Source organism: Pseudopipra pipra, chromosome 6 (genome assembly GCF_036250125.1).
Source record: "Pseudopipra pipra isolate bDixPip1 chromosome 6, bDixPip1.hap1, whole genome shotgun sequence".
Classification (NCBI taxonomy): domain Eukaryota; kingdom Metazoa; phylum Chordata; class Aves; order Passeriformes; family Pipridae; genus Pseudopipra; species Pseudopipra pipra.
In genome coordinates, this window is record NC_087554.1 from 37,951,133 (window position 1) to 37,975,652 (window position 24,520).

General features: G+C 36.5%; 1 protein-coding gene across 8 annotated transcripts in view; it reads left to right on the top strand.

The window, feature by feature from the left end:
* The window catches only part of AKAP6 (A-kinase anchoring protein 6), a 314,923-nt gene that overhangs the window by 21,270 nt on the left and 269,133 nt on the right, over positions 1-24,520 (top strand). The window contains exon 2 of one of the 8 annotated variants that reach the window (XM_064658565.1): positions 13,143-13,248. The exons of the other annotated variants lie outside the window; for them this stretch is intronic. The gene's annotated coding sequence lies outside the window, so the exon portion shown is untranslated. The remainder of the gene's footprint in view (positions 1-13,142; positions 13,249-24,520) is intronic. 8 annotated transcript variants of the gene reach the window in all.

Genomic DNA, 24,520 nt, shown 5'->3' on the forward strand with positions numbered 1-24,520 from the left:
TCTTGTGCCTGGATGGTCACATAAATATATAAATGCATTTATATTTCTATGCAGGTGAATTTTTTTAAAATATATATATGAGTATAGAGTGGTGTGTAAGACCTTGATAAATATTTAACATTTGACATGAAGTTTTGCAGATGGGTAAATGCCTCAGGCTGTGTTTTCTTTGGATTTCTTTTGGGAGAGTGAGACAGCACTTTTGAAAGTATGAGAGAAAATATAGATTTGCTAGTAATAATAACAGAAAATAAGCAAACAAACCATGAGAATTTCTTTAAGGTGCTTTGGTATCTTTAAAAGCATACTGTAAAAGAAGAACTTACTATCGGCAGGAGGCTTATCCTCATGTCTTGCATGTTTTTTTTGCTTCAACAGTCAGTCAGGCAATATTGTCCTGAAAAAATACACTTAATGTGAGTGAAATTTAAAGTTGTTTGCAATTTGCCATGCGTTGCATGTTGAAATTTCTAAGGGTAATTCTTGTATTCAGCATAAAAATTAGAGCAGAAACATAGTTTTCCTCCAGTTTATTGATGATTTCTTTGCAGTTTTGCAACCACTGAAGAGGTAAAAGGGATTGACATGTTCACAAAAAATACAAGATTTCCCATATCACAAAATAGTGTTCTAGCTTCAGACTGCATATTTTGTGACAGAACGTTCTATTCTCAAAAAATGTCTTTTTATTTTTCAAGTATTTAATAGGTTCAACATTATTTGCTAATTGTAGAGTAAAACCCATTTTAGGACTAGATTGCTTCATTGAAGGTGCTTTCATGCACCTTAAATAGAAAATACAGCCCAAATTAGTTTTACATGCTGTATTTCATTCTCCACCTCCAACAAATTTCCAAAATTCAGACCCATAAAATATTAGTTAAGCATGACATCTGCAGATATTCTGTGTAGCATGAGCACTTTAGTTTCCTTGCCCATGATCTCATGCAAAAAAGATGGTAGTTAATTTTGTTAATCATACTTACAGTATTGGTCGGATTTTTTCCAATTATGCTGTGCCTAAGAGAAGGCATTGGAACCTGTTCCCTTCCTTGAACTACTGAAGTGTATCAGAGAACTCCTTTGCCTACCAACTGTTATGTACCTAATTAACATTACAATGTGGTGTTGTAGTTCCAGTATGCCTTACAGAAATGTTTCACCAAAGACCCCAGATAAGTACATTTGTCAGTCGTGATTGTTTGGTTACTGCTTTTAATGATGCTTATAGAAGGAGTCATCCTTAGTATTTCTTTTAGTCTGTGGCTTCATTTGACTTTGATTGCTGCAAGCTACTTAAACATCAGTTATAAAAATAAGATGGAATTGCATCAAAGCATGATTTATTCATGCCTGAGTGAAGCCAAACATTGCCCATTTGGGGGGTTGTTTTTTTTCTTTGGTAGGTTTACCATGTGTTATTTATGGCATATCATCCTCTCTCATTTGATAGGAGTCCAGTTCAAAGGAAGACAACTGAGTCTTGAGAGCTCATGTGTATTTGAGAGCGTGAGGTGCCCAAAAATTACCAGCTATGCAAAGTCTTGTATGTTTTCTCCTAAAGATTTATTGTAAACATAGATCAGTGTGGTGCTGGCTTTCTGTGCATTTGAATTCACTTGTCAAAAGTTTAGTCAAAACTGTGTTAGTCTGCTGTTAATCTAAACAAACAGATTTGTGCATTTACTTGGAAAGAAACAATTTGGCATCTTTTAATGTGTTTTATATGAAAAAAACATTAAGTTAAATAAGCAAAATATTTGCATAGATGTCTCTTCCTTTCTTTGTGATGCACCCCATCTCTCTTATCACTTCTATAATTTTGTCACACAACAGCAAGAATCTCTGCAGAGTCCTCCATTCTGATGCACTGTGATCTCATGCTCAGCCTGTATCTGTTTCTTTCATTCATTTGGAAAAAAAAAAGGAAATATAATATATATATGTGTAAATATATGTATATATATATATTTTTAAGAGAGCATTCCTAAATGCAGAAATATGAGAAACACAAAAATTTGTAACTGGTCTTCACAGCTGGGTCACAAGACTGAGGACCAACACCACATGTTATTACTTCTGAGACTTGTACTTGAAGGAAACAAGTTGCAGCTGTTTCTGCACAGATCCCTCCAAACCTCTGCTTGCAGGCAGGTTGTGCCTGAGTTAGTGAGGGTCATGGTAGAGCAGTTAAAGTAGTCTTCTGTGTGTTTGGGATCTCTCTTCTTTCTCCCTGAGAAATCCTGATCTCTCCCAAACAGTGATCTGCAGCTCAAGATCACTGACAGCTGGCTTTTATCCTTACTGTAGAGGAGTTTTCTGCACCATGCCTGGCCCTGTGTCCAGGCTGCCTGCTATTACTATTTCCTTTACAGATTTTCTACAAGAAGTATCATCTTTGCTTCCACTGTGCTCTAGCCCGTGAAAGTAGCTCGAATATACTTACTATCAAAGGACAGCAGTTTACTTTACACCAGGGTGTTACCTGATGGTTACAGGTAGGTTACAGGTGAAGATACAGGGAAATCCAGAGATGTAGCAAGCCAGGCTGTTGTTGCATTCTCTTATTTTTAGATGTAAAGGAGCTATATTATTTTGTCTTGAGCCTCCTAGATACTTCAGTGGCTGTGACTAACTACTCCAAGCTTTTAAAATCGGGTGGTTTTTTTCTTTTTTTCCATGTTTCTATTTATGGGGCCACTATAATTCTATTCAGAAAGAAAGATATTTTTCTTCTACTGAAAAACATCTTATATGGTACACTGCTTGTTTCTGTTTAGCCTTTTAGCTATTGTATTGTTAGCGGTGTCTATGAAAAAAGAAGGAGCATACATAAAAAACAAATCAGAGAAAATATTAGCAGAAAGTCTGTACTCATGGATATTCCTCTTGTACACAAAAAGCCAGCGATTTTAAAACAAACCATTTCCCAGTCAGATACACATAGTTACAGTAGTTCTGCAGGATTAACAAGTAGTTAAGCAAGAAACCCTAGCTGAGTAAAGATTACAAAACAGAACCTTTCAGGGCATCAGAGAACAGCCCAAAGAGGGCAGTACCTCAGTTCCAGAAGGTTGCTGTGACTTGTACAGGTCCCCAGATACTGTCTAGGTTACCCGTTCTGGGCAATGAAGATGCCTTCCACTGTAAGGACCTGGAAAAATGCCAAGATACCTAAAGTCACTTTTTAGTTTTTGGCCCTTCTGAGCTATGAATTCTTGTGTTTATCTTGAGGACAGATAGCAGATTGCTTCACTGTACCATACAGCTACATGAAGGCAAACAGAAACCAGTTCTGGATGCTATTATTGCATTTGTTCAGATGTACCTAAAGTGGCATCCTTGGAGTGTTAGCTTACCTCACATGGTACTTCTATTACTTTTTGATCTTTTAAAAAAGTAACCATCCTTCCCCCCACACTTGCATAAATCTTGCACAAGTAACTTTTGTAGATGTAGGTGCATGTTAAATACGAAGAGCAGAAGTAAAAGATCACAAACACCAAACAGTTTCTTGCCAGACCTGTTGTACTATGGATTTTTTTCTGTGAACAACTGGGAAAAAAATCTAGGCCTAACTGCTTGGAAACAAGCTGACAAGTGTCAGTGAAATTTTTTAAAAGAGTAAGACGTTCTTTGGAAGTCATATATCTGGAGATAGAGGCTACAGCTGCAGCTTTGGAAAAGGTGTTGTGTCAGGACTTTTATTTTTCCTTGCTGTGGACCAATAAATGTTCTTTCCTTAAGATCTTGTGAAATGTGCAATTGTTGCCTTAGCAGCACGCTCATAATTAGGGTTGTCATCTGATCATATGAAGTTCCTCAGTCATATTCACACCTGTCATGAGTTATTAAAAGATGCTTCTCACTTGTGTCCTTGTCTGTCTCTGTTTAAAATGTATTCCTTCATTTTACCAGTTTCACAGGAAATCCTAAGCTTTTGGGTTTTTTCTCCCCATACAAAGCATGGTAAATATTGTAGAAAAATAAATTATTGCTTTAGTCCACACTTACAACCTGAAAGTATAAACTATGAAGTTTCTTAGCATCAGATTCTAGCTTTGGAGTATTTGATTAAATAATAATGGCTGACTCTGGCCTTAAAAAAAGGTGTTTAAATATGCATTTTTCACCCTCAAAGTTTCCCATTTTGTGCAAGGCTTGGTAATTGCTGCTCAAGGCATGTAGAGTTGTGGCAGACATTAGCATGGTTGAGCATAAGATCAGGTGTGTTTTGGAAAAGACAAAGTGTATCTGCTTTTTGAAAAGGTTAGTAGCAAAACCATGCAGCATTTTACAGCATTATCAGGAGCAAGGAAAGGAGCAGGACAGTATTGCTCAAGTTCAATATGTAACTTTGAAGGACTTCCTACCCTGTAGAATTAATAATGTCAAATTAAATTCCAGGTATATGGAGGAATAAAATGTATTTTATGTAGTCCAGCATATAGAACAAGGACATTTATAAACTAAAAATCCCAACCCTCCAAAACAAAAACAGCATAACATAAAGCTTTAACTTAAAGATGACCTCACATTCCTTTCCCTAGCTCTGGTACCTCTCTCCTCAGAGACTCATGGCTTTGCATTTAGCCAATAATTTTTTCAGCCTCAGAATAAGACTTTACACCATGTAAAGTCGGAGTGGAGAAATAGTTGGAGTCATCTTACAGGAAAATGTCCTAAACTTGAAGTGGACTAAAAAATTTCATGATGCAGTCTAGTCCTTCCTGTTTAAGATATCAATTTTACCTTGGGAATGAGATACAGATCTTCAGTCTTCTATATGAGTTGTTCAAACCTTTAGCTGGGGAGCAGTTCTTATGCATTGCATAGCTCACTGTGCATTTTTTGCAGCCAGATGAAACAAGTGTTCAGATTGCAAGCCTACAGACTTAGAGGATAAACTATCTCTTGGGAAGTTGGAGATCTGGCTTCAAATGCCACCTTCTCTATGGGCATTTAAGTCTGTCTCACTTCCCAAGAAAGCAACTAGTAATCAAGTTCTCCAACTCAAGCTTCAATTAAAATAGCCCTCAGCTCAGTCTCTGAAAGTGTCATATTTTGACCACATCCACTGGAGCAGATGCTTATGGAGGACATTTGGGAATTTATGCATTCGATTGAGGTCTTAGTATGAGATGACCAGTGAGTATTGTACAGGTTTAGGTGGCTGTATACATGCTCCAGAACAGGACTGTAGCTGCCTCAGAGATGTTACTGGATGCTAAGAATTTCAGACTCCTCTAGGGCTGGGTTAGTTCTGATGGTGCAAATTAGCAGCTAAGTGTCAGAATTTGACCTCTAAATAAACATCCACCTCTGAACTCATGTATGCAAAATACTTTGCTCTGAATCTCATGAACTTCCAAGGGATTTGAAATAGTTTTGGATGATGTTAATGATTGAGTAGCCTTCCTATAATTTTGCAGTCTCAGGCAATCTACAAGCTACTCATCAAAATGCTATTATAGCCAGTAGCAGGTATGATAATCTCATTTTATTGACCCATTGATGTATCGTTTTCTGTCTATGTAGGTGATAGCTAACCGCTGCTTTTTATTGCCTGGGGATGCAAACTGTTGTAAGGACATAGTATTTATAACATGCTATCAGTATTAAAGTAGGATTGTGTTGATATTCCATCTAGTACTGCAGTATAAGAGCTTTGAATGTAATAACTTCTCTAACTTACTGATGCCTCTGTATTTTGTTTTTGCTTCTGCACTTTACACCCAATGCATTCATGAATGAGCATTTAAATACGCAGTGGCAGGTTGATCCTGAGCATTTTACTGTAGAGCATAGATGGCATAATTTGGACTGGATAAGAGTTTTGTGAAATGCAGTGTAACAATACAAAATTCCCCCCTTATTACTTCTGTGTCCTAGAGGAAATGCTGGAGCAGGCTTTCCAGCAGGTGAGCAGCCAGCTGTTCACTGGCTCCACCACCTGTGCTCACCTACCCTCTTACAAGGACCTTTGACATGGGGACACAGATTTTGTCACTTATACAAGCAAGTATTGGCATGGTTGTCAAGATCCCCTAAGGCACGAAAGATCAGTTCTCAAGATTGTGAAGTAGGTATGCAGCCATCTGTGTCACTGGCAAATGACAGGACACATGTATGCACAGCCAGGTATGTGACAGGAGTGCCTGGAGGAGAGTGTGGCTCACTTCCCTCTGGAGGGTGAGCAGCTCTGCTATGAACAACTACTGACAATATAAGATGAAAAACTTATGAGCTTGGAATGCAGAATACAACAGGACTACTTATACCTGCTGTGAACATTTAGCCATTGACAGCTTTGTATCTCATATTATACAAACAAAAGCTGCAGTAATGGCAGCTGATATAAATTCTTACTGTTTAGTCATGCTTTAGTTCTCTTGCTTGGCGTCAGCTGGGATCTTCTAGATATTGTGTGTACTTTTTCCCCAAGACACGATCATGTTTTTTTCAAGGCTATGAGTCATGCTTTGCTATTCTATTACTCTGAAGCTTAGCAGAAAAGATCCTATGTGCAGTTCACAGAGTGCAGAAGCAAGGTTATAAATCCCTCATTCTGAAAAGGCTTAGACTGAGTCTATAATATATGGGATGGTTGTGGTTTGACAACAATCACATGGTGTGTCATAACAGTTTTACAGGAATTGCAGGCAGACTTGTTGTTCCTAGAACCATATTTATATAAACAATTCTGCAGCTCTTCAAAGATGGAGCAGTTCTGTGAGTCAGTGAATTTTCAATTGCTTACATGTCAAATGAAAAAAACACCTAGCAGAATGAAAACTTGAGTAATACAGACTGTAACTATATACAAGATTGTTGTCATCACAGAATATATTGCAATGTCTTTGAAAAAGTTATGAATGTAAGTACAGAATGTTCAGATTCTGCTTGGGTCTGTTATGAATTAAACAGAATCATTCCATGAAATAGGTAAAAAGAAGTGAAAGAAGAGGTCTATTTTCCTCCTCCTATGAGGCTGTGTTTGCACGGGTTGTAATATACAAATTAACTATTCCTGACTATGCACTTTTGGAAGCAGAGCTATTCTCTGCCATTTATAACAAACACCTCTTTTTGAAATTTATTTTCAGTGTCAGAAACTTCTATTACCGGTAGACTGAATCAAACCAGCATGATGTGTTGAGTAATACAAACTAAAGAAAGCCACCCAGAATAGGCATGCTGCTTTATCAGTCATGTTACTTCAGTTCTACTTCAGGAAACACTTATTTAAAGACTGTCCTGAAGATGATACTTTCATTGTCTATTTTCAAAAATTCTGGAAAAAATTAGTGTTTGGAAGTTTATTGGACTAGTTTATATAATGGATTCAAGGAAAATTCTTAATCAAAAATTTTTTTTTTAATTTTCTAACTGTAGAAATATAGAAAGATAAGGGAAAGAAAAAAATAACCCCCCTAAAATACTAAGAATTATGTGTTTAACATAAAACTACTTTAATTTCAGTCTGTTTTTTCTTCAAAATCCTTTGAAATGAAATTTTCTTTTTGCCACAATAGAAAATTTATCAGAAATGCTAGCAGATGGTAAAATTCATTATTTACAAAACAGCATGTGTTTACTAATGAATCTCTTCATTTGGTGGGTGGTTAGGGGTTTTAACAGTGAAATAGTGTTATATATTCAGAGCAATAATGACAATAAACCAAGAGTTCTCTAGAGCATGAACAGAAGGAGTCAGATCCTTGTTTTCCTGGTAGTTCAGCATTCTTTACTATAGTATTGTGAAATGTAGTACGGCCTAAGGGTCTGAATTCTGACTGCAGAAATCCTCATTTATGTTCCAGAAATCTTTCTGATGTTTTAATTTCCTTAATAGTCTCTAGGTTTTAAAATTGTTAGATTTTTGCATATGTTTGGGCCAAATTACCTCATTTGGTTAACTGTTATCTTCCTTTCTTGATGAGCAACAGGCAGAGAATCCACCTTTTTTTCCCCTCAGTAATTTGATTATCCTGATTAATTGCTCTTATTGCTGGAGACTTTTTTCATAATTTGAACTTGTCTGGTTTCAACTTTTACACATGAGTTTTTCTCTGTTTTTTAATAAAAAACATATTTCTCTTTGGAAGTTCATGTATGTGGAAAATGTCTGTGGAAAATGTCTCTCGGTTTTCCTCTTGATACATCAAACAGTTCAAGCTTTTTATGCCTTCCAATTTTAAGCATGTGTTCTTTCTTGTTCTTTAGATAACTTTCGCCACACAAATTCCAGTTTTTCAACTTTCTTTTTTTTTGAATATGTATCCCACAACTCCACACAGCATTCCATTCTCACTACTGCTTATATTCAGAGGCAGTGTTAGTTTTTATCCTACTGTTCCCAGAATTGTCTCATATGTTACTTACTGATCGCATTCCTTGATCGTCGTTGTTTGACTCTACATTTGCTTAGATTAAAATGCATTTTATGTATTGTTCTCCTTTTCAAAAGGCATGACCTTAGCCACCAGTGGAGCTCCTCTGGAAAGCAGGGAGAGCTTCTTGCTGTAACAGACCTGGACTTATAATTCTTTAGCTTTCCACCAGTCTACCTTGGAGCTTTATGAAAACTTTTTATATTTCCCTCTAGATTACTGATGTAACAGTCAAATAGCACTGAGCCTTGCTAATCTCTGTGGATTCTCACTTGGAACAGCCTTGTTTGATTCCCTACCAAATGCTTCTTCCCACGATCCCTCAGCTAGCCAGCCACTTCTTAATTCCTTTTGGTATATGTTTTATTTCTATTGAGAAAACACTCTATGTTTCATCAGTGCTTATCTCTCCTCACTGTAAGCACGACTTTGGGGTTAACCAGCCCTCGCTCTTGCCACAGGAAACCCTGCCTATGTGCCCGAATAGAAGTAATCGGCTCAGAAAGTGGATACATTGTTATGGGAAAACTTCCATTAATTTCAGCTTGTTTCTTCTTTCCTCACTGGAGAAATGCATCTCCTATCTTCAAGCCTGTTTCAGTTGTGTCTTTTTAAGATGAGTAGATTTGTTCAACCAGAAGGAAATTCAGGGCAGAAGAGGGATGGCAAAGACTGTTATTGCATATTACTCTAAGGAGTTACTCTTTCAGTTAACTTTAAATTAATGTGCAGTACTGTCCTCTATCTCTGTTCTCTGGTAGGCAAGAAGTCGGTTTCTATTCTGACTAAAACTATTTAGTAAAAAGATAAAACAGGGTCATTAGTGTTACAGAAAAAATGCCAATTACTATGATGCTATGTTAATACAAAAGGATGTTTTCATGAACAAAGACTTTTGAAACAAGATATGCATTAAAACTCCTGCAAGGAGCAATTGCAAATGCCAAAGTTCACCTCTTCTTTTGGCACTGTTATGTTGTCCTAATTGTTAATATCTATTTACATTTAAAGAATGAAGATTAGGTGAAGTTCATATTGCACTGTTCATGTATGTACTCTTACAAACTAAAAACATCTTACTAGTTCATGATGTCTTTCTATTTCTTCTATGTGTTTCTGTTACATAGTGCTGTATAAACTGAGTGAATTTTTCAAGATTTCAGAATATTCTGTGAGAATATTCACTTAAAAACCCATTGAATGTCTTGGCATCTTTTTGATATATGGGATGACACTCCATAGCATCATATGACAGGTTCTTACTGATGAAGTACTAAGTTGAAACAGGGCGTTTTTGTAGGGTAACTATTCAGCTGCATTCAGTTTATGTTGTTATTTAATTAATGAACTACCAGCATGTACCACTGCTTCTGGTGAGTTGTGCAAGGCTTGATGCTGGCATATGTGCAACTCATAGTTAGTGTGAGAAGGGAAATATATTTTTAGTGCAGACTGTGAAGGTCTGGTGGAGCCTATGGATCACAGTTTTCCCATAGCTCTTATGTCATAGCTACCAGTCCCATGTAAATATCCTAGATATTGAAAGGGTGTGGTCCTAGATGATGGTGTTTGAAAAAATGAGTTGAGTTCTCCCATATCTAAGGGGTTGATAGTGGTAGAGAAAATGGTTGCAACTTAAGAATTACGGGGTATGAGGTTGTTTTGCAGATGAGTTTAAGAATAATCTGTGATAAATTAATTTTTAGAGTGAGAAGTTAATTCAATTAGAAAGGAGTATCACAAGAGAAGGAGTAGAAAGTTGTTTGGTCATAGATGTTTAACGAGACTACAGTTTAAACAAATTGTTGATGTCAGTATTGCCTAAGCTTTCATGAAATCACAAGGAGAATTTTTAAAATAATTACGAACAAAATAATTTTAAACTACATATATGGATCAAAACTTTACACATCTAGTATGCTTTCTACATATGGTAAATAGTTTCTTGCTATGAAAATTAGCTGATTTCCAATCAAAGAAAAAACTCTTTGTGAAGTGACTTTTAGGCCTGCTTCTGAAACTCACTCATGTTTTTACTTTTTTTTTTTCCATGCTCCCATGACTTAACTTTTTTTCAGTTACTTACTATCTTACTCTTACAGATCATATTGGGTTTGCATGTCCAGGTTTTGGTAGCAGGGGGGCTACAGGGGTGGCTTCTGTGAGAAGCTGGCAGAAGCTTCCCCCATGTTCTGCAGAGCCAATGCCAGCTGGCTCCAGGATGGACTTGCCACTGCCCGAGGCTGAGCCCATCAGGAATGGTGGTAATGCCTCTGTGGTAACATATTTAAGAAGGAAAAAAAAAGTTAATTGTGGAGATGAAAATTGCATCAGGGAAGAGTGGAGTGAGAACCTGTGAACAACTCTGCAGACACCAAGGCCAGTGGAGAAGGAGGGGGCGGAGTGCTCCAGGCGCTGGAGCTGAGGTTTCCCTGCAGCCTGTGGTGCAGACCATGGTGAAGCAGCTGTGCCCCTGCAGCCTGTGGAGGACTATGTGGGTGCAGAGATCCACCTGCAGGAGGTGGATCTCCCCATGGAGGAGACCCATGCCGGAGCAGGGTGATGCCTGAAGAAGGCTGTGACCTGGTGGGAGGCCCATGCTGGAGCAGGGTCCTGGCAGGGACCTGCTGACCCATGGAGAGAGGAGCCCATGCTGGAGCAGGTTTTCCTGGTAGGACTTGTGCCCTCTGGGGGACCCACATTGTAGCAGCCTGTGCCTGATTTTGTTAGTAATAAATTTAATTAATATCCCCACTTTGAGTCTGCTTTGCCTGTGATGATAATCGGTGAGTGATCTCTCCTGGTCCTTATCTCATGACCCCTACGTTATATTTTCTCTCCTCTGTCCAGTTGCAGAGGGGACTGAGAGAGCAGCTTTGGTGAATACCTGGCATTCAGCCAAGGTCAGCCCACCACACAGACCTTCCCTTTACCTAGCAAGCAACTGTTTAGAATAATTTCTCATTACAGAGTTACTGAGTAGCAGACTATTATTATTTTTTAATTATGTACATACGTATGGTCTGTGTCAGAAACTTCTATTACCGGTAGACTGAATCAAACCAGCATGATGTATTGAGTAATACAAACTAAAGAAAGCCACCCAGAATAGGCATGCTGCTTTATCAGTCATGTTACTTCAGTTCTACTTCAGGAAACACTTATTTAAAGACTGTCCTGAAGATGATACTTTCATTGTCTATTTTCAAAAGTTCTGGAAAAAATAGGGATATTAAACAAACTGGCAAGCGATATCATTATTTACCTGCATTATAGTATCAAGTATGATCCTCTCTCAAGGATCATAACACTATTACCTTATGTGCTCTTCAAAGGAACAAAGAAAGATAAAAATGTAGAATCATGGAACAGCTGAAAATGACAGAGCAGTGAACATGAGTAAATTACAGTATCAAGCAAATCTAAAAATAATTTTGCAGTTCTGGTACTTTCTTGTGACTACAAAAAAGGAAACATCTAAATTTCCTTGTAGCAAACTTGAAAAAGGCCTCTGTGAGTTTTACTGCCATGGATTTTTATTAGTCTTTGCATAAAGCCATGTATACTATGCTTATTTAGTTCAGCCCCTTCCCCAATCAGTTCCATAATAAGTGAGCAGGATTGTCTTCATAAATTGGCTAGAATGTCAAGCACAAACACTGAAAGATTTGTACAATAAATCCTACCGATTATCCTTTTTAATTTGTGGGTACTGGATCTTTGTGGGTGTGCCTGTGACAACAGAAAATGTGAGGAGATTCTCAAAAACACCCAATATGAGTTTAATGCTGCTCACCTGAGAATAAAACTGGGTTGCTCTTCATAAATAAGGCGTCCCTAATTTTCCACTTAAAGTGTTCCACTATACCTCATTGTTACCAGAGAATGAACTCATGTTGCCTGGAGGGACAAGTTATTGTTTATAACTTTTAATGCTTAAAATTCACAGATACCTTTTGGCTCCATTTTTTTACCTCGGGTGTGTATTGAAAAGAGTTATTGGCCCAAGGAACTTGCTCATAAAAGAGTGGAAACAGAGGCACAGGAAGGTGATCTGCTGATTCAACAAATGCAGAGTCAGTACGGGAGTGAAGGTGTCTGACATGGTTTGTGCTTGGGAAGGACAATCATCTTATTACACTGTCCATTATAAATTATTATTCTAAGCTCAGAGGAGTTTTAAACTGTCATAGTTTTCATTCCACAAAGAGTTATCTATAATACATGCAAAATCAATTTTTCTCAACATAAAAGACAAAGATCCATTATGCTGTTTTCCTTTTGCTTTGCAAAATACATTTATTTAAGACAAACATCTGTTTCTGTTTAAAATGTTCAAGGGGTGTAGTTACCAATTAGAACAGTGATACAGGAAATATCCATGACATCTTAACTGTGTCAGATTTTGGCAACTGCAGAGGAAACCTTCCCAGTAGATTGTTCATCTCTCCCTTCCTCCCTCTCATCTTTTCACAGATTTCAAGATTTTTCTGGAAAAAATGTTATCATTTGTGGCAGGCTCTGTAAATAGCATTTAATTCTACAGTTGCTGGGAACACAGACGTTTCCAGCATTTTCCACTGTTTCTACTGGTAGCTTTCCGACAGCTGGAATATTGCTGTCTGTCATTTTCTAGGCTCTAGAATAACTGAAGCTCATCACGGATCACAGTCTTTTCTGAGTTTATGACCTAGACCACTTATCTTTCTTCTTCTTCATTTCTTTTTTTTTTTTTTTTCTCTCTTGGAGCCCTGGTATCTGACCTTACATAGGTAAATCTCAGGGCCTTGTGAAGTGGCTGCCCTCAAATTTGTTTCTGCTGCTTGTTTGAGCTTCCACTCCTCCTTACTGCTGAGTAAGTAAATTATTTTTTTCAGATCCTGTTCACTTATTTCCCAAAAAACAAAATGAATTTTCATGGGTAATGAAAAAAGAAAAACCCTATAACCAGAATGTAGCTTAAGGAGCCCACAACTGTTGAATAAAACACATCTGGTAATTCTCCAGAGATAACTTATTTACTGCAGATTGTTTCCTTACCTGTTCTTTGCTCAAGCAGCTAACAAATGTTTAATGACTTGGTTGTTTCTGTTTGAGGGAGACATAGTCATAAAACTGACATTAGTGACCCAAAGCTGTTTTTATCAAAACAGACTTAAAAAGAATCCTAGAATGGCTTGGGTTAGAAGGGACCTTAGCGATCATGTAGTTCCAACCCTCCTGCCATCGGCAAGGACACTTTCCACTAGACCAGGTTGCTTAGAGCCCTGTCCACCCTGGCCTTGAACACTTCCGGGGATGGGGCATCCACAACTTCTCTGGGCAACATGTTCCAGTGCCTCACCACCCTCACACTAAAGAATTTCTTCATAATATCTAATTTAACCTATTCTCTTTCAGTTTAAAACCATTCCCTCTTGTTCTATCGCTACATGACCTTGTACAAAGTCCCTCTCGATCTCGTAGGCTCTGCTCAGGTGCTGGAAGGCCCCAGTTAGGTCATCCCAAATCCTTCTCTTCTCCAGGCTGAACAATCCCAATTCTCTTAGCCTGTCTTCATAGGAGAGGTGCTCCATCCCTCTAATCATCTTGGTGGTCCTCCTCTGGACTCACTCCAACAGGTCAATGTCCTTCCTCTGCTAGGGAATTCCGAGCTGGATGCAGTACTACAGGTGGGGGTCTCATGAGAGCAGAGTAGAGAGGCAGAACAGGCACATATGTTTTCATGGGTTGTCCCTTTCCTTGTAAAAACTGTCAGACTACTTTTGTATAACCTAGGAGAGATGTTTTAATGCAAAAAGATACGTTCCAATCAGTGTTAAATTTTAGCTGTATTTTAGTCACTGATTTTGACCATTACATTGTCATATTTTAGTGTCAATACATACCTACATATATATATTATATCCTTCATATTTAGGTGGGACCTTGCCCTAACTTGTTGAACTGTAGTTATAGTGTATTTTTGAATCATATTACTATTTCTTCGAATTCTTGTCTCTATTTCTCAGAACTGTAAATGTCCATAAGCAAAGAAAGAAAAAAGTAGATCCAAAGAAATTTCACTCTCAATACATTGGTTAAATGATGGGATGACTGAAATGTGCAAATCCAATAGTATTTAATAGCATTGCTTTTTATACTGCTTTGGTTTCATTTAAGTCTGTTTCTACAGACTTTTACTACACCTGCATTGCACTGAAGTGACCCCTTGGCATGAAAGAGGTATAGAAATAGGTACTGGTATGATTTATAAAATACATGTCTTTTAATGAGTGCAAGTGCGCTTCTGTACTGTTAATTTTGATGTGGATATTTCAGCAGGACAAAAGATAAGGCCTTTAATTCTGAGAAACTACTTTATGTCATTTCATATACACCCCTGCTGGTCAGAACAAATTTCAAGTCAGTAGTCACGTGTGTATATCAGGAAGGTAGAATAACACATGTAAATTGGAATTCAACAGCTGACTAAACAGAGCTGACAGTCTGTCATTAAATATTTTTAACGCATTCTTTCAAAATTAAATTGTTTAAAATTTGGACATATATTGCAATATTTTAGCTGCTAAATCAGGTTCCTGAGAATCTATCCCTGACTGGAGTTTACCATGCTGAGTGCTTGTAGCATCTTCCTTTTGGTGGAAGAGATTTGCCATCAGAGTTAGGAGCATAACTTTCCCTTCAGTATGTGAGGCAAGAGATTCGTTGACTGTAATTTGCCACGACCTCAGTGTAGCGCAACGTAAGCCAATGAAGGATTCTAAGGTCAGGAAAGAGTTTTATATCTCATCCTAATCAGATTAGTTATACATGTTGTGCAATTCAGAATTCTTTGATGCTTTTCCTCCAGTCTAATGTTTTGTATGAAGAACAAGCATGCAGAATATTGTTTTTCCTGTATTTTCTGTGCAACTAAACAATTTATTGAATACTTGACTACTTGCTATGCACAAATAAATCATATGTGCTAAATCTGAAGACTCGTGCCTGGAGGAAAACCACTTCCTTGTATTTGGTAAGAAAAAATTGCGGTGGTAGTTTTTCCTCCATTCTCAAATGGTCACAGAAATCTTGAATAAAGGAAGAGCTCTAACTCCTGTTACTTTTAGGAACTGCCATCCACTGAGAAAGAAAGCACCTTAAACAGAACTTTACGAGGTGCTTTGAGCAGGGCTTGCTGATGTGCTCCAGTTTAATTCTACTTTTTGTGAACTTCATTTAATGCAGTTACTGGAATTAAGGTCTGAGCCTTCCCAAGTAATTATCTTACAAGTTCAGGTAACTGTAGGTTTTTTCAATCTCTCCGAACAAAAACTTGAGATTTGAGGCAAAAAGTTAGCATTCTAAATTATGCTGAAAAGTGGTATTCTGAAATACTCTATTAACGTAATAATCACTGTTGCATGGTTTAGTGTACCACAGCAGGTTGGCAGCAGCAAGTAACTAAACTGAAACTCTCTAAGAAGTATTTCAAAATAGGACTGTAAAATAATCAATACATGTAAACAATATGTTAAGTAATGACAAAATTAAGGGGCCAATTCTTAACAACTTTGGTAGGCCTTAAAGGAACTGACAAATGATCAGAACTTCTCAGAAAGAAGCCCTAAATAATAATATAAAATTAAATATTTAAAATTACTCTTTTTTTTTTAATTATGTATTAGGAGTGGAGGAATTAGAGACTTTTGTTTATTGAATTTTTTATATGGCCTTGAGAAAACAGTTTAACATATTTTGAGCTTTTTAGTGGGTTTTTAAGTCTTTTATGTTCCTCTAAGATTCTTGGTTTAGTTCTGGAATAAGTAAGTGTCATGGAAGAAATTCTATTTTGTGAACATTTCAAACCTAGAAAGTGGTGACATCTTGTGAAAGGAAGGCTCACGGAACTTCAATCCCAATTTCCAGACTAAAAGCTACATAGAGCATAAAGAGATGCATAATCTTTTCAATAAAAAAATTGCTATTTAAGGCTAGGAAAGCACATATAGAGCCTCATGACTTTTTATAAATTTAATCATTGCAACCTTAAAAAAATTATTATTAAAAGTGCATCTGAGATTGCAATCTTTATCATTTATCTGCATGTACAGTGCACATAGTTTTCAAATGACTATGCACTATTTTTCTACTTTTTTGTGGTTTTCCATAATAATATTTTTCTGGAACAATACAATATCAGACACATTCCTGCATGCATATAGTTCACAACTGTAGGTTTACACAGCTGCCTGAACAAATTCTGCCTATCTACGTAACACACTTTTGCTGAGTAAAAATTATTATTACTAAAAAAAGACATAAACTGAAGACATACCAATGACTTTTAGCAATATGTGTATTTTTGGAGTAGGTGCTACTTCATCATAATAAACAATTTTTTTAATACAAAATTTGAAGATCAAATAGAATAATATAGCATAAAACTAAAGAATAACACTGGAAAACATTGGTCTTACTTCTGGATAAGTGACTATTTCTCCATTCTGCCCATTTATACTCTTTCATGTACTATGCACATAGTTGGTAGCAGGATGAAAAAGTCTGAACTGGAAATACCTGCAATTATATATACTGACTTGAAATTTAACCAAAGAAAATGCTACTTCATATCATTATTTCAACTTTCAGAAAGTATTTAGATTCTACTGGCTTTGTAGGTGCTTGATTTAATATGTAATTTGCATAGCAAATTAATGGGCCTTCCGCAGACTGTTTTATGGCATCTCTGTTTATTGATTCATATTATAAATTTTTTCTGTACAATTCTGAAAATAATAAGAAAATTATGTGAGTAGGACAGATTAAGAGAAAGTGTTCACCAGGTATGTGTGGAGAATAAGGATTTTGCAACTTGTTGATTCATAAAATGTGCTGGTGCAAACATCGCCTGCTGGGGGCAGCAGGCAGGGTAAGATCTGTCATTCTCAAGCTACTCTTATGAAGAAAGTTACATCTTAAGATCCTATTTGCCTAGTATAATTATTTCTGGCCCTGGAAAATTAAAATATAAACTCCTAGTCACATTTCTAGGAGAATCCTCTGTGCTTGAAAGCATTCAGAGAAGTCTCAGAACGTGATACTACATGTACTTTTTATATCAGGAGAAAAAATAATAAACCAAAATGAACAACCATAACTGTCTGAACATTTCATTGTACACAAGGAGTGTACCCCAGTCATACTGGGACAGACAACAAATACAATGCTTTATGAGTGATAGGGATTCAAGGATCTGAATCAGAAATATCCAAACCTGTTTATTCTCACATACAAGCTTCTTCTGTAGTTGGAGACCAACATCTTTCTCTTCTTTTCCAGCCCACAGATAACTATAAAAATCAAGTTGCAACCTACTGTGCAGGTGGTCGAGTTCTGTGATATCTGTTCTTATAGTGCAGGTTGGTCAGGACCCATTGTGCCAGGTCAGATTTGAGATGGTCTTTTCGGAGTATTGTAAGGTGATCTCTGCACCGTCTTATCTATTTGGTCTGACTGCAAAATTACTGTGTTTGGGTAACTCTTTGGCCCATTATCATAGAATAAGAGTCAAAATCATTGGGGAAGGCAGGAAGAACGAAAAAAAGGTATCCAGAGCAAGATTTCTCCTTAGAGTCCTTGCTCCTTATAGTGAAACTCCAAGCTTTAAATCTCTATACTTTCCTTGCTGAACCAGAGTCCAACTTCCATGCAGACAGAATGGATGCTTCAAGCCATATTTTCCAGAATTCTTGTGCCATTTCTTAACTTCAGTCATAACATCATCTAGTTCACCTTATGTAGCATTAGAATAGAGGCAGGTGCCTCCTGTGATAAGACAATGACATATATAAACAATGGAAACAAAGCTTGTAATTTTATAGATTATGCTGAATAGTATTCTTTCTTCTTTGTTTCTTTCTTTCTTCCTTTTCTTTCTTTTATTTCTTTTTTCTTTTTATCTTTCCCTTCTATCTTTTCTTTCTTTATTTCTTTCTTTGTTTCTTTCTTTTCTTTCTTTCTTTGTTTCTTTGTCCCTTCTTTCCTTCCTTCCTCCCTCCCTCCCTTCCTTCCCTTCCTTCCTTTCTTTTTTCTTTTTCTCTTTTCTCTTTTGTTATATTTTTGTTGGTGGTGCTTTTGTTAAACTAGTTGTATCCCTCCATTATAAAATATTGTCCAAGGTGAACACTGGTGCTTCCTTTTTTTTTTTTTCTTCAGGGATTGCGCTTTGAACAATGCATGTCAGAACTATAGTTTCTCTCCTGGAAAATAATTCTTAATATCTAATGTATAATATCTAATGAAAATAATGTATAATATCTAACACTTGTACTCAAAGCATCAGTGTTAATTCCAAACTAGTAATATTAAAAATACTGTGTTAACATCTTACAGCTAGTTAAAGTTTTAAAGAAATAATTCTATACCCTGAAGTATCAGAACCATGGAGTTTATGGCAAAAGAAAGCAGTTATGTAACTGAGAATGACTTAAAAGGATAAAAACATTTGTGCTTTTATTTTACATGTTCAGCTGAAGAGCCCTTGAAAGACTGCTTTCTTATGTGTTTAATTTTATTTACTTCTATGAAATTGATCTTGATGAAACAATAACCAAATAGAGATAAGGATCAGTGTTACTTATCTCAGGAGATGCAGTCTGTAGCAGTCTGTAACAGTGCTGCGGGCTAGTAAATATTGTGTACTTGTGTACTCATAAAAGTGTAGGAGATGAAAATTTGAGAGCATTGGGTACTAAAAATGTTCTTGTCCACTATCAGTGTTCTTGAAACCAATTTTGAATTTAATAATAAAGTTTTGCAACGTCAATATTTTTTAACTTGTCCAGAGTTCAGATGCAAAATGAAGTTAGAAACATGCTTAAATCCTGTTTAGAGATGCCTTTGATACTGTTTATCATACAGTTTTCTTCCAAAATTTGTGAGGTACAATGAAATGAAAATGTAATTTTTTTTGGATTGTATTTAAAAGATGGGTGATGGTGAAACCAAAAAAACTCTGAGTAAAAAAATTTTAAAAAAATGTTCAGAAAAAAGCAAACTAAAATTACAACTGACAACCAAGGAAAATTTCACCCTCTTTTTTTTTCCTATGAAAAAATTCAAAAGCCATTTAATTGATCTAAGAATTTCAAGAGGTTATTTATGGGAAATTTTTGATATGAGAATTTTTCTATCTCAAATTTACAACTGCAGATAAGTCTTGCAGAATCAATTAACCTTCAGTTAAAAACATCCTGTTCCCAGCCACTAGGTAAATATACAATTAAAGAAGCAAACCTGAACAAGGGTTCTGTGAAGGATTTGATATTTTCAGGTAACTGAAATTGAAGTATGGTTTTTTTATATTAATAGTTGTTGAGTTTTATCACAAAGTTGAAATGAGGACATTCCCTTAAATGCACTACTGGAATAAAATTTAGTGTTGCAAAACAGGTGGATTTTCATGTTTTGCAGCAGCAGCAGCAGCTCCTAGAGGGCTACAAAGCTAGCTCTGTTTAGAGAGAATTAAGAGTAATCTCGCTTGGAGTAGGAAAAGGTTATTACTGATGTCCTGCACCACGTGGTTGGTGGAGCCCTGGTGCCCATTAGTGGATGAGCACTTTGAGAAAGTGACACACACAGGTATGAAATGACATGTCACGTTTGCCTATTGTTTTGTTTTAGGGAGTGGAAATAATCTGTTTCGTATTTTGGTGGTGGATGACTTTCCAAAAGAACTTTTCAGTGACTAAAGTGTTCAAGATTTTGTCCATTCAAATGCAAGCAAATAATTGTGGATCTTTCTGCTCTCCTGCCTGGTCAGATTTGCCAGACAGTCAAGGACCTGTATCAGCTCAGAATGTTCTCTCTTACATCTCACCATTTCTGTCTATAACGAAAGACCATTTAAAATGCAGATTAGTATTCAGGGAAGCCTAATCTTGCTATCTTCCAATATAAAAGATGTTTCACACTATCTCTCTGGAGAAAAATTTTGGAACAAGCCACCACCTTCTTGCTAGAATAATTATTTTGCATCCTTCACCATCTGACTTTTGTAGCTCGTGAAGGGAAAAAATATTTTATGATTGCAAAGGTTTTGCTGACTGTTGGCCACTAGAATGTCAAAAATGGCTTTATCTAGGGAGGTTAAAACAACCTACGCCAAAATATAAATCAAAACCCCCAACAAACAATCACTCATGTATGCTGAAGAATCAGCATGTGAAAGTTGCCACTATGTGTGTCTTCTATGTACTGCTGGCATTCTGGAGTGAAAATTAGGACAAACAAAAGCCCAAGGTGGTGTAGGGTAGTTAGTTAATAAAGGATGCTGAAATAATGATGAACTAATATGAAGGAGCTAATTTGTCTTTGTCCATTTTAATGCTAATCTCTTTGTATCACATCACCTCCCAGATACCGTTTCTCACTGCACTGAGTCAGAAGTGATCAGGAAACACAATTACTCATCACAATATATTTGACTCTGAATACATTCCTCTGTCTGTATGAGTCTAGCAAAACACAATTGTTTTCAAGGTCTGTACATGCTGTAGTGTAGAATTTTTTTCTGATGTAGCAGTTGTCTAATGGATCATTTCCAACTAGTCTCCCTGCCTTTTTATAAGTGAGAACATAAAATTATATGAGATGGGAGCATATAAATTTTATGCACTGTTTCAGGCAAGACTTCATTTTGTTGTTCTTGTGGGCTTTTTTTCCAAGCTGTTCTTTTTTTAAGGATAATTGCAGTTAATGCTGGACTAGAACTATTTAGTATATTTTTAGATAAACTTGGTGCTTGTGTAAAGATGCATGGTTGGTACCTCTTGAGCCGTGAACTCTCTCTGAAACAGAACTCTGCTTTACTTCCAGTGTTAATCCACTGGCTAATTGCAGGACTGTAATACTGTATAGTTTCCACAGTTTATGAAATTCCTGGACTTTACAGTTCAGGTGCAAATTGTTGATATTATGAGTATATTGGATTTATGCCCAAAGCTTTTATTCATATAGATTATCATACTTATGGATTTATACATATACTGAAATTAATTTAGATCAGGGATTTGGAGTTTATGAAGCAGCTGAAGACCATAAATAAACTCAGGACTTGAGAGAGGTGAGTTCAGCACTGTTTGCAATGTTCATTTACGCTTTCTTTGAAAGGAAGCTGTTTACAGTGCAAGGTTGTTTTCTGAGTTGTTCCTGAAAGGAATATCTGAAAAGGGTACTGCTTGGATCTTCCAGGACCTCTTTTGGAGAATTGCCTGCAAAAACCATGACAAGTAGGATGGCTGAAGCTCCCTCTTCAGTATATAAGGTGTTTACGCAAACAACTGAGATCCTGCAAGGAATTGTGATCTACCACTGTAAAGACTATACAGGAAATATAATGGCTGCTGTCATTGATAAGAGGTTGGGGTTCTCTTGAAGAATGAAGAGGTCCAGGTTGTGAAAAACAGCAATATTTAAAATTTCTGGATAGCATGATCTTAAAGTCACCTTTTTTTTTTTTTTTCTCTCCCAGTGCTGAGTCTCGGCCTGCTCAGTTTTCATTTGAACAGAAGTGCTTAGATATTCCTGTTTGTCCTTCAAATTGCCTTTTTTGAATCCTTATCCAGCTCCACTGTATTCCCTTTGTGATGAGGGGGCCACAATTGCACATAACATGCTGAATCTGTGCCATGGATTTACATAATGATGTAATGATTTTTTTCTGCATTATTTACTATTCCTTTGCTAAATGTTTATACAATTTAATTTTCTTTTTTCTGCTATTGAGAATTAAGTTAACGGTTTTTATGGAACTTTGTAGTTTTCCTTCTGAAACATTGCTCTTGAGGTGTAACATTCATGTTGGAGCCTATTCTATACAAGCAATTAGGGCTGGGGTTTTTTTCCCTACATGTAACTTAATATTTGTCTATATTAAGCTTAATATGATATTTTGTTGTTCAATTTTATTTTGCCTTGTACTTGCATTTACTCAGGGTTTAAATTTGTCCCAAGTATTTCAATAAATTCTGCAGATGTTTTCCACCTGATTTTTCACCCATTTTTCAGGTCACTGATGAATTTACTGAGAAGCAAAGTGCAGCAGAGGTTTCTGTGAAACTCTGCTTGTGATCTTCATTTGTTCTCCATTTCACTGTTTACTCTTTCCAGTATTTTACTTGATTATTTGTCCATTCAAGGACCTTCCTTCTTGTATCATGGTTATTTAGATTCCTTTAGCTTTTGGCATTGGGTCTTCTCAAAAGCATTTTGTGATCTGTTTGGAAAACAGTAATGTGGTTTTTCAGAAGCAGAGGAGGCTATTCCTCTAAAAAATTGTGTTGCTTCATTATGCTACAGTTTCTACTAGTTTTCCTGACAAATTGATTGAAAGGATTCCCAGAACCTTTCTTTACAAACTAGTATCCTAAGAACCAAAGAAGTTTCAAATGGAAGATCAGGCATACCACAATCAGCAAGTTGTCTTTTTCACCCTTAGCTTCTCACAGATTGCCTGGGTACATAATACCTAGACCTTGTGGTCTATTGGTTTGTTTCATAGTCTCGTCATTGATTTCTGACAGATCCTTTGCTAAATCCTGCAGTAGAATTTCCACTTGCCCTTATTTGCCACAATAATTTCCAGTTTCTAGGTAAACACTTGTCCTTTTAAGTTTCATGTTTTCCTTCACCTTGTATTAGAAAGAGAAACAGCAGATAGCAAAGATCATGTTGGGGGATTGCAGTGTCCTAAACTCTGATTTACAGACATAATAAGGAACTCAAACGTCCATGGTGGGATTTCCACAGTTAATCATTGGTAGTCTGGTTTTGCTGCCATTAAAGCCTTGGGGGTAGACTTTTTAATGGACTTTAAATCAGTCACATTAAAAATTTTAATCATGATTCACATTACTGTTCAGGCTTAATGTTGGCATTACTATGCAAGGCTCTTTGGTCCATATCCTGCAGGAATTGAGCCATCATCATATTCCCTATCAGATATACCTTCTGAGAGTCTCACATGTGAAATAAGAGGGCCAGCAGTCCTAAATGGAAATTTGTCCGATTTGTTCAGAATTCTAGATAGGATAATTGTAAAGGAGGTATTTTTGAAATATGTTTACATATGAAGAGAAAAACCTAAATTTGCTCTATTAGAATTCAGTTCTTTGAAAGCTTTTCAAAATTATTTTGTTTTTTAAATCATGTAGGAAATCAGCAACAGGATCAGTGTATCACGGGCAGTGTTACTGTGATATTAAATTCAAGTTGCTCTATATGTAGTTACTTACATGGTACATTTCAGTTTTTTATTATACTGACAGTTTATCTTTGCAATTGATATAGTAGATTATATTTTCAAGGAAAGCTATAATGAGCTTAATAACTGGGCAGAGAATTCCCGAGACGACTGAAATGGAAAAGACATTTTAATATTACCTGGCTGTGTGGGACATTCATTTTCACTGTATCTATTAAAGAAAATTCAACATCAATGAGCTCATTAAATCTGATGTTAAAATTTGCATCATTAGATTTCAAAGTCAGCAAGCAGACATAATTATTTAGTGATGCAGTTTTTCTTTTTTTGTGTGGCATTTTTGAGAATGAAATGAATTGTTTACTTGACAGACAGGTGGCTTTATAGTGCTAATGGCTGATTTTAACAATATGTGACAGTAAGGGAAATTAGAGCTCATTATCATTCAACCCAGTGTCTGCACCACTGATCAATGACTGGACTACTCTATGGCTTAAAATGCTTAATGATTCTTTGTTTGGAGGAATTAACTGCTATTGGAGGAAAATGTGGATGATCTGATAGCTGGCAGAGTGAATGTGGCCTGCACTTTATAATCAAGGAAAATGTGAACAACTGGGGAGCAGAATGAGTGAGAGAAGTCTTTCAAGGCTTGTGGTGATTGATAAACTATATTATGGTTGACACACACATGCTATGTTTTGCATAAAAGTGCTAACATCTGATTGAGCGGAAAAGCAGGGGTAAGTGAGATTGTCTGTGTGATTAGGGGAAGGTAATCAGCCATCTGTTAGGCATAGTATACTTACTAAAGATGAAGATAGAAAGCATATGTGTGCATGTGCTTACACAGGGTCTCTCACCTTTCATATAAGTATCC